The sequence below is a fragment of the Typopeltis vanoorti genome, chromosome 23, assembly GCF_054136105.1.
Source record: "Typopeltis vanoorti isolate ZY-2024b chromosome 23, IOZ_Tvanoo_1.0, whole genome shotgun sequence".
Taxonomy (NCBI): Eukaryota; Metazoa; Arthropoda; class Arachnida; order Uropygi; family Thelyphonidae; genus Typopeltis; species Typopeltis vanoorti.
The window spans coordinates 61,114,789-61,124,548 of NC_143571.1; positions in this window are offsets into that span (position 1 = coordinate 61,114,789).

Here is a 9,760-nt window from a genome sequence, read left to right on the forward strand (position 1 = left end):
AACCACCTTAATTATCCTTGTTCTTGGAGCAAAAAGTCTAGTCCTCATTTCCTTGCTAACTACTCTTTGTTCTCTTCTGCCCTATCATGTATCAAATAATTTATTCTGTACCTGCCTTATAAAATCCCTTCCCCCCCGTAACTGAATGTTTTCATCATATTCCCTGTTTTCCACCTATCAATGTTATAACCTACACTTCTTCACTTTCTATGAAAGAAACATTTTACAGACTTGTGACTATTTTGGTTCTGTTCCCCCCCCCTTCTCCATGCAGTGTGAGTGATACCCTTCAAAGCTATGACAAACACACTTAGAAACCCATAACCTGCTCAATTTTGAGAGTACATCAGTTAAAATTGTGGTTGCCAGCAGCCAGTTAGTGCATGGGTCCAAACCTCTCAGTAGTGAGTCAGGAAGCTTCCAAATCAAAGCCAACAAAGGTTGGTCGATTGGTAGAGCCTCTGCTACTATTGGCTCACGCAAAAAGTTAAGCAAATTTGAGCGCAGTTAGTAATTGGTACAGGATCAATTGTTTGATGCTGTTGGCACACGCTCCCTCGATGAGTCTTTGGACTCCCTGGAGGTGTCACATAATAATGATATTATTATTATTATTATTATGACTCATCGAGGGAGAGCACCTGCTGTACAACTCTCAACTAACTGCAACTACACCAGCGCTACCTACCACCACTGCTAGTATTTCCACAGACACTTATGGATGTCATGTCCAAGAGTCTATACTCTCTCACTGCACATCCCCATTATATTCTTCTGTCTAATCAAACTTACTACTCCCACAAGCAATAACAGTGACGCTGCGACAAAAGCAAATCTCCATCATGAACTAATCCCATCAAAAATGTCACATCACAACCAGTCACAACATATAAACCATGTCAGAATCTCTTCACTAAAAACTTACTTTCACATCCAATTTACTAATATCCATGGCATTAGCACAAATGTAAATAATGCTTGCCATCACTTACAGTCTTCCAGACACAACATCTTATTCCTGACAGAAACCCAGATTGCAGCTATATCTACTGCTCTTCCAGTTTCCAAACTACACACTCCATGATTCTTTTCACCACAAGGGTTGCACCTGTGTCTTTGTGAAATCTGACATAGCCTGCCTGAGAATGGCTAATTTAGAATCGGTTGATTTTGACCTTCTCTGGCTCATTGTTTCCTTACCCCCACAGATACCTCTGTCCTCTGGAACAGCCTTCCTCATGAAGTATTCCCAGACAACTACAACCTACAACTTTTCAAAAGAAAGCAAACATTTATTTTCTTCACAGATAACTATTATTTTTCTGGAAATAACAATGCACTGTACGCCCACAGATGTGATTCCCTTCGACACGTCTGCACATGTCAGAAGAAGAAGAAGAATTCATTCTAATATTAGGGTAATCAATGCATTTTGTGGGATGAGTGTTTATTATTATATTATATGTCGGAAAATTAGCTTTTCTTTTATGAAAATTCTAGTTCTTAAAGTGGTAACTATTTTGCTTGTACAACATTTGGAAAATTTACATATAAAGCATGTGATTTCGCAAGGTGGTGACCAATTCGTACATCCTTCATTTCTTTCTCCCCTTCAGCATGAATTGACTATTCTTGGCACATTGCCAAGGTCGGTTCAGTGAAGTGTGGCATACTATATAGTATATTATTAATTATAAAACCTTTAATTAATACTTTCCTATATTTCAGCAATGTTACATTGCCATCAGGGATCACAAACACAATATGTGCATGCAGGCAAATTGGACAAATGAGACCGAAGAAAGGCAACCGAAGTTGGGCCTAGAACTGTGCCCCCCCCCTCCCCAGTGTGCTAAATTGGGTGGTTTGGGCCATTGGGCTGAAGATCTTAGGATGTATGCTTCCCAAATTTGTTCAGGTTTGGAAAGTTTGCTCTCTTGCAATTCAAATCTGCCTCAGCCCTGAAAAACTTTCCAAACCTCAACAAATTTGGGTGTATGAGATTGCCCCAAATTTGGGAAGCATACATCCTAAGATCTTCAGCCCAGTGACCAAGACTACACAATTTAGCTCACTAGGGGTACCATTTATTATTTGAGGCCCGACTTTGGTTGCCCTTTTTAGCCCTATCTAACTTTTTGGATCTGAGGGGGCAGTTTAATCTCTACCAGAGGTAAGTTAGAGATAGCTGGCCTAATACTATTACTAACAATATCTGGCATAGAATGAAGAGAGGCGGTTGGCAAGTGCCGCCATCTCGTGGTCCCTAATTCTAACTATATATTTATTGTCTGAAATAGTGTGGGTTCTTCAGTCGATTTTCTCGAATTTACGAGACTAACTGGTAATTAATTTACGGAATTAACAACGCATATAAAGTATATTAATTAAAGATAACTTTAATGAATCACTTCCATATTTCGGCAATGTCACATTGCCATCTTCAGGAACATAAAGATATGGTATGTACACTAAGGAACTAACAAAGCAAATGAGGAAGAAAGTAAGAAACTAATTTTGTTCCTAAAGTCCTAATGGTGCCCTCTTGCGGGCTAATTTGGTAGTCTTGGCAGTTGGGCTGAAGTTCTCATAATGAAAGTCTCCAAAATTTGGGGCAGTTTCATGCACCCAAATTTGTTGAGGTTAGGAACGTTTTTTAGAGCTGCTGAAGATTCTTTGAATAATCTTTCGTATTTAAACTTGTAAACTGGATTATTTTTGTTTTCTTCCAACGAATTTTATGGTGAGTATCTAAGGCATGGTCTGCCAGCCCAGAGCGGCTGTACTGGTGAAAAGATGGCAATGTGACATTGCGGAAATATAGAAGTGATTCATTAAAGTTATCTTTAATTAATATACTTTATATGCGTTGTTAATTCCGTAAATTAATTACCAGTTATGTCTAACCAACGTATAAGTCTTACTACTAGAATTACGAGACTAAAATCCCAAGTTTCCATGAGATACAACCTGCATGCCCATGTCAGAGATCAACTAACTCAGTAACCAGCCAGAGAAAACTTAGAAAATGTTCTTCTAGTCGGCGACTAGAATGACACGAAAACTTTATAACTATAACAAGAATCTAATATAATCATACCAATATAAATGGCATCTGGTGAAGAGATGGCAGGCCATGGTTCTTTTTTTTATATGGCTTCCAACTATTTTTTGTAAGCCTGCAGCACATCTGTACTGTGGGTGTGTTAAGAATTTTTTTTATTTTTATTGATTATATATATATATATATAAAATATACTGTATATATATATATATATATATAATATGAAACTTTTTTCAAGCTACTTCCAAACATAAAACTTTTTTCAAGCTTCTTCCAGTAAGCGGTGAGGTGGTCTCACACTGAGCGATGATCATCTCCCACCCAAAGCTAACCCTAACACAATATATTAATGTGTCTGTGTGTGTGCGGGCACGCGTGCGTGTGTGCGTGCACTTTCTGTGGTCGATACATCTTGATTAGCATCCATGGCCCAGGCACACTCCAAGAGTACTTCACTCAACTGAACAGCAGCAAAAATTCAAGAATAAAATTTGCTGCAGAGTTAGAAGTCAAGAGTTGTCTTCCTTTTTGGGATGTCAAACTTACTCTCTTCAGACAAACTGGAGATCTGTATATACAGAAAATCTACATATGCTACAACAGGTATCTTCATGTTGTCACATCATTGCCAACCCTAAAAACTAGGAATCATTTCTACATTGGGAACCCATGATCACAATATCATCATTGATGAAGAAAAAATTACCAAAAAACAAAAAAAGGAAAAATTACCGAAAAACAGATATGCATAAAATAGTTATATTTATTTTCCGTACGTCAGCTCTATTACAACCAACTTAGAAAAACTTTTGACGAAATAAAAAATCTGAACTGCATTCACATCTCTAATCGAACTTTATTACTTCCTTAATACAGTAAAACCAAAGCATAAATTAATGCATACAGGTGTATACCACATTTGTGTGATTGCGATGTTCCTTTTTAAGGATAAATAGAAAAATCGATAGAATTTTTATATGGAAGAGCATGTTGAGGATATCACATATGGTAGATCCAGCATCTCAGCTCCATCTAATCATATCCTAAACTGTGCTGGTCTTAACGACGACCACTTCATCAAACACCCAGTTAAATGGAATATATTTAATGCCTTTTATTCTCCAAAGGGAGCAGACAAGGCTTCTATGTAAATGTTAGAGACTAAAGGGAGCAGTCAACTGCACCCATAGCCAATCATAGATAGCTGATCCAAGCTATCGATTTAAGTCGCGTTCAATGAAGACAACATGGCACACAATTGTCGATTAGGAATTTCATAATTCCTAATGCTAACACTATACAGTCATTCCTAGACTTATGACCACTTGTACTTAAGATGGCCATCCCGTGAGTATCGGGAATAAGGTGGTATTCACTGAATATCACCTCATTTCTGGCACCCATGTCAAGATGATATTTCCAACTTTAATGCACATTATTTAAGAAAAACTTTTGCTCAGACAATTTCTGCTTCTGCTGAGAGTGCAAAAAAGCATCAGAGAATTTTGGAAGAAAAAGAATAATATCTTGTGTTGTGTAGATCAGCATGAAGTATGGAAAACAGAGTGTATGAATAGGTTTGAAAGAAGCTGCTAAAAAACATATGTCATATGTTCATACATTCACAGGCTTTGACAAAGATAACCCTGAGAAGAGATTGGAGAGAATACAGTGGTGCTGGCTAAGGAGATGGAGTTGGAGGTTCATAATGAAGAAGTATAGCAGTTGGCAGAAGCTGCAGAAGAAATCTTCTTCTGGAATGAAGACATATAGAGCTAAAAAACACAGAAAGTTTCCAGATGAAGCCAAGTACTAATAAAAAATAAGAGTGAAAATTTGGCAAAGGCATCTGCCACGATGATACATGATATATGTATTATCATCATTATATATATTCCTCGTTTATTTTAATTAAAACTCTAAAATGTATAAGGAATGCAAGTACATCTACTTAATATTATAACATTTTTTAAACTTAAAAGAAGGCTCTTTAGGGTTTAGAATATCATTACAATTTAGGAATTCTTGTTTGCTTTTAAAACAGAGATATGAATATTGAATATCTTGAAACTACTAAAGGCTTTGCTGAATTTATTTCTATTTAAACTTACAGATATTCAACTGTAGTTTTTCCCATTAAGTGTTATGCTGGCATTTATTTTAAATGATTACATTTTATATCATTTGGTGTTACTATTCTCTGTAACCCAAGTGAGTTATAACTGGCCGGTTTAAATATATTCTCAGTGTGTAAGGTTTGTAAGGTTATAATTTGTAAGGATGGCAAAGTGTAAGGTTATCCATTTTGGAGGTGAAAAGATTATCAGCAATATACCGCATTGGTAGAACTGTACTTCAGGAAATTAACGAAGCCAGAGATTTGGGAATGTTGGTGGATAGGGAGTTGAAGTTTAGGGGCTCTCATTAGATCACTTGGTTACTCAAGAATACTTTGACGAGCAGAGACAAGCAGATTATTGTTCCTCTTTATCGAGCCCTGATAAAACCCTCTTGACTACTGTGTGCAGATCTGAGCACCAGGGTTTCTTGGTGATGGGGAGGAAGTAGAGAGAATCCAGAGGCGAGTGACCAAAATGGTAGCTGGTCTACAGAATGAACCTCATAAGAACAGGTTGAAGATCTGTGGGTTACAGAAATTGGTTGATAAGGTGGAAGAGTGGTGATATGATTGAGACATTCAAATTACTGAGGGTTTTTACAAGATTAATTCAGAAGAGATTTTTCAGAACAGGTCTGGTGGTGGAGATCTAGGGGCCATCCATGGAAACTGAACAAGAGTGTAGTTAGCAAGGGGTTTTTTTTACTAGGAGAGTGATGAATGAGTGGAATAAGCTGCCAGTCTGTTGTGGGTGTCATGACTGTGAATAAGTTTAAAGCAAAGTATGATAGATACCATGCGAATGTGAATAGTTCTTGACATGATGTTTAGGGCCTTCCTCGATGAATCTAAGGACTACTTAGAGTTGTTGCCCATAATAAAAAAAATAATAATAAGCTGTGTTAGTAATAATTTCAACTGGTAAGATTTACTTGTGTTGTTTAAATTCAGGAAAAATGATATAAGTCACCCGATATTCATTTACCGTTCTAATGTGGGAAATAGGAGACCTGTGTAATGTGGGGCACCTGAAGGAATCTCCCAGTGATGGTACCGGCTCTTTTCATTCTTCCCCTTTTTCTTTGCTTTTCTTCCCATATTGTTTGCTCTACTTCTCCTGGGTCTTTTTTCTAGACCACCATCACTGGTATCCAATGCCCTGCTGCTGTTGTGTTTGCCATGTGGTGTGACCCATGGACATCCGGAAAGGAAGATCCTGGTAGTCTTGCGCTACTTTGGCCGCTGCTTCGGCAAGACGGGCAGTCTTGGATGGCCCACCCAGGATCAATTGGCTAATGGGCTTGCCTGCAAGGTTCAGCAGTGTTGTAGTAAGTATTTCACCCCATGGTCCAGGGGTTGGGATCCTAGGCTTGCTGTGTGCCAGTCTAACATCCGGGATAGCCCTGGCATTCCACTCCTGAGTGCAGTCTTTGCTTGCCAGGCAGTGGGCATCCATGTGTGGCTTCATGGTTGGTGGGGAGCTCTGGCACCAGAGCAAAAACTCCTTGAGCATGAATCTTTCATACTCAAATGTTGATGGGGGCCCCAACAAAGTTCTAACCAAGTACTGATACCATTGATACTTGTACAGTATATAGAAACAGGAGTAAGAAACAAAAGATATATAATACTAGTATAAATGTAACAGTGTTTTTGATCATCCATGCAACAGGTGAAAAGCCAATAGGGAAAATGTCACCCTTCTTTATTCAAAAGGGTTTAGAAGGACTACAGGATCTCCCAAAACTATTAAGAAATTGCGTTCTTGTGGAAACATTGTGTCAGCAACATTCCGAGAAACTACTGAGAGCAACACCAATGGGTGAATGGAAATTACAGTAACACCTCATAAAACACTCAATTCTTGTAGAGGAGTGATATCAGAATGGGATCTCCTTGTATTAACGGCTCTGTAGCGCAATTGGAAGAACGACAGTTCATTTCACCCTTCGATTGGAATAGGCCTAAGTTCGATTCTCGTCGTGACGGGAGGAATCTTTATGTGGACTTTTTCAATCGAAGGTGAGTTAGCCGATCTCATACGGAGGTAGCAGGGTTTTTTTTCTCCCGGAAACTCGGATTTTTCATCCCGCATACAGACAAATCGGCCCTTCAGAACACACGCAATTTAGACAAAAATACTAGTTGTGGTGGGCGTTGATGGAGATGATGGGTAGTAGAAGTTTGGTGTAGTAGTGGAGACAGTTGTATAGTAGGTGTCCTTTCGCAATGAGTCTTCGGACTCCTTGGAGGTGTCACGAATAATAATAATGTTCCTGATGAGGAGATATATTCAGAACTTAAAGATCAAGGAGTGACGAGTGTGAGGCGCATCCTGACACATAGGGATGGTCGCTTGGTTCCAACCAAGAACATCATCCTTACTTTTGATACACCTAAGCCTCCAAACATCTATAAAAGTAGGGCATCTCAGCTGTCCTGTTAGAATGTACATCACTAACCTGCTGAGATGCTTTAAATGTCGGAGATGTAGACATGCCCAAACTACCTGTCGTGGTTCTACTAACTGTGCCCGATGTGGTAGTAAAGAGTATGATAACAAATCTTTCTGTCCAAGAAAACTAAATGTGTCAACTGTCAGTGAGATCATCCAGCTTACTCTCGTGCATGCCAGAAATGGAAAGATGAAAAAGTAATACTAAAAATGAAAAATAGAAAAACATAACATATCAGGATGCAAAAAGCAAGCTAGCAACTATCACACCTGCTCTGATACAATACTCACTCAAACTTGTATTTCTGTTCCACCATCTGATAATTTCGCCATACATGCAACTTATGATCACGAGTGCTTCTCTGTTGAGCACATGACTCTGCAGAGACAACTCCAAAAATGGAACCACTCGATGAAAACCCACTTGTCAAAGAAAATTATGGCAGAGATATCACTTAAAGATAAACCACCAGACACTCCCACAGAAAAAAAAAGGATATTTCAGTACCCACTGAAAGTAAACTAAACTTACCAACTGACCCTAACAACATCACACGTATTGAATGCTCTACCAGTGGAAGAGATGGACACTGGTCCTCCATACTTCCCCAAAACAAATGATAAATACAGGGTCGAATTCTCCGTGATTGCTATGCTTGCTGCGCAAGCTCATTAATTGAGAAAGAAGTAATATTTATTTGTTAATAAATGCATGCATTTATAAGCATTGCATTTAGGCTTTTATTTTTGTAGACTGAAGACATCTTAAGCTTGTGTGGCAATAATTGAGCTTTTCGTTGCGTATCGAAGGCCGATGCTTGCTTGCTCGTCTAGTCAAAGCTACCTTGGCTTGCTCGGTTGTAGGAGCTTCTAGGTCCTCGCAGCAGCACTGTGATTTCATGCACGCACATAGCCATTTCACGTTGTCTCATTCTGTTGCTTAAACACAGGTCATACGCAGTCAACGTAGCTTTAGCCAGTGAGCTTCAGCTAGCCATTACAAGTGTGCATGTTGCTTGGAAAAATTAAGTTACAACCAACTTTTTATGATGATGTTATTAAACAGTTCATAAAGAAGAACCATAGGGTAGAATTTGTGTCCAAGTAGCTAAATTGAAAAAGGTAGAATATCATTTGTAAAATAAATGTTGTATTTGTATGATTAAATGTACATCAATTTCTAAATATATAGTTTTAAATGGTCAGTAATTCATTATTTCGCTAATCAGACTTCAATCACACCTCTCACTGCCTGAATGATAACAAGAGCAAGCGTGAATTTCAAGACCAGCATTCTCCCCTGGATAAATATAAATATGACAAAGGTAAGCCCTCAACTTCCCGAAAACCACACAAGTCTATAAAACCAAAACAATAGGAAAATTCTAACAATGGGACTGTCGTGGGTTTTGCCAGAATATCGACCATATCAAGATTGTGTAGCAGAAACACAAACCTTTCTGTTTCTGTCTAGTACTTAAGACCCAATGAGGATCCTACTTTTAGGAATTTCACTGTTGTATGCAAGGAGAACTGGAAGTGGGCAGTCAAATTCCTTTCTATCATGTCCAACTTAATACTGCTCTGGAAACAGTAGCGATTCGCTTCTCCATGGGATTTCTTATTACAGTAGGTCCAATTTATTTACCACCACCACGTGCTAAATTAAATGAAATTCACCTTGATAACCTTATCTCGCAACTGCCTAAACCCATATGTTGAAGAGAACATATATGGAAGTGATCACTTTCTGGTTCTTTGCACAATGTCTCCACAAGAACCATGTTCACCCACACGGATACGTATATGGAAAATGAACTAGTCTAACTGGAACACGTTTTCTCATCTTGCAAAATAAAATGATAGTATTAGCTGTCCAAGATGATACTATCAGTCAAACACCTATCAATGAAACGGTAACGTATATAACAGAGGGCATTGTTCAGGCTTCAAAATCTCCATTCCAAAAACATCATCTCGGTTTCAACTCTATCCAAAGCCCTTGGTGGCACCCAGAATATCAGACAGCCAAAAAAAGATTAACACGGAGCATGCGGTATATTTCATAGATATCCCCACCACATTAAACCTTAGAGCTTTCAAGCGTGCTCGAGCCAAAGCA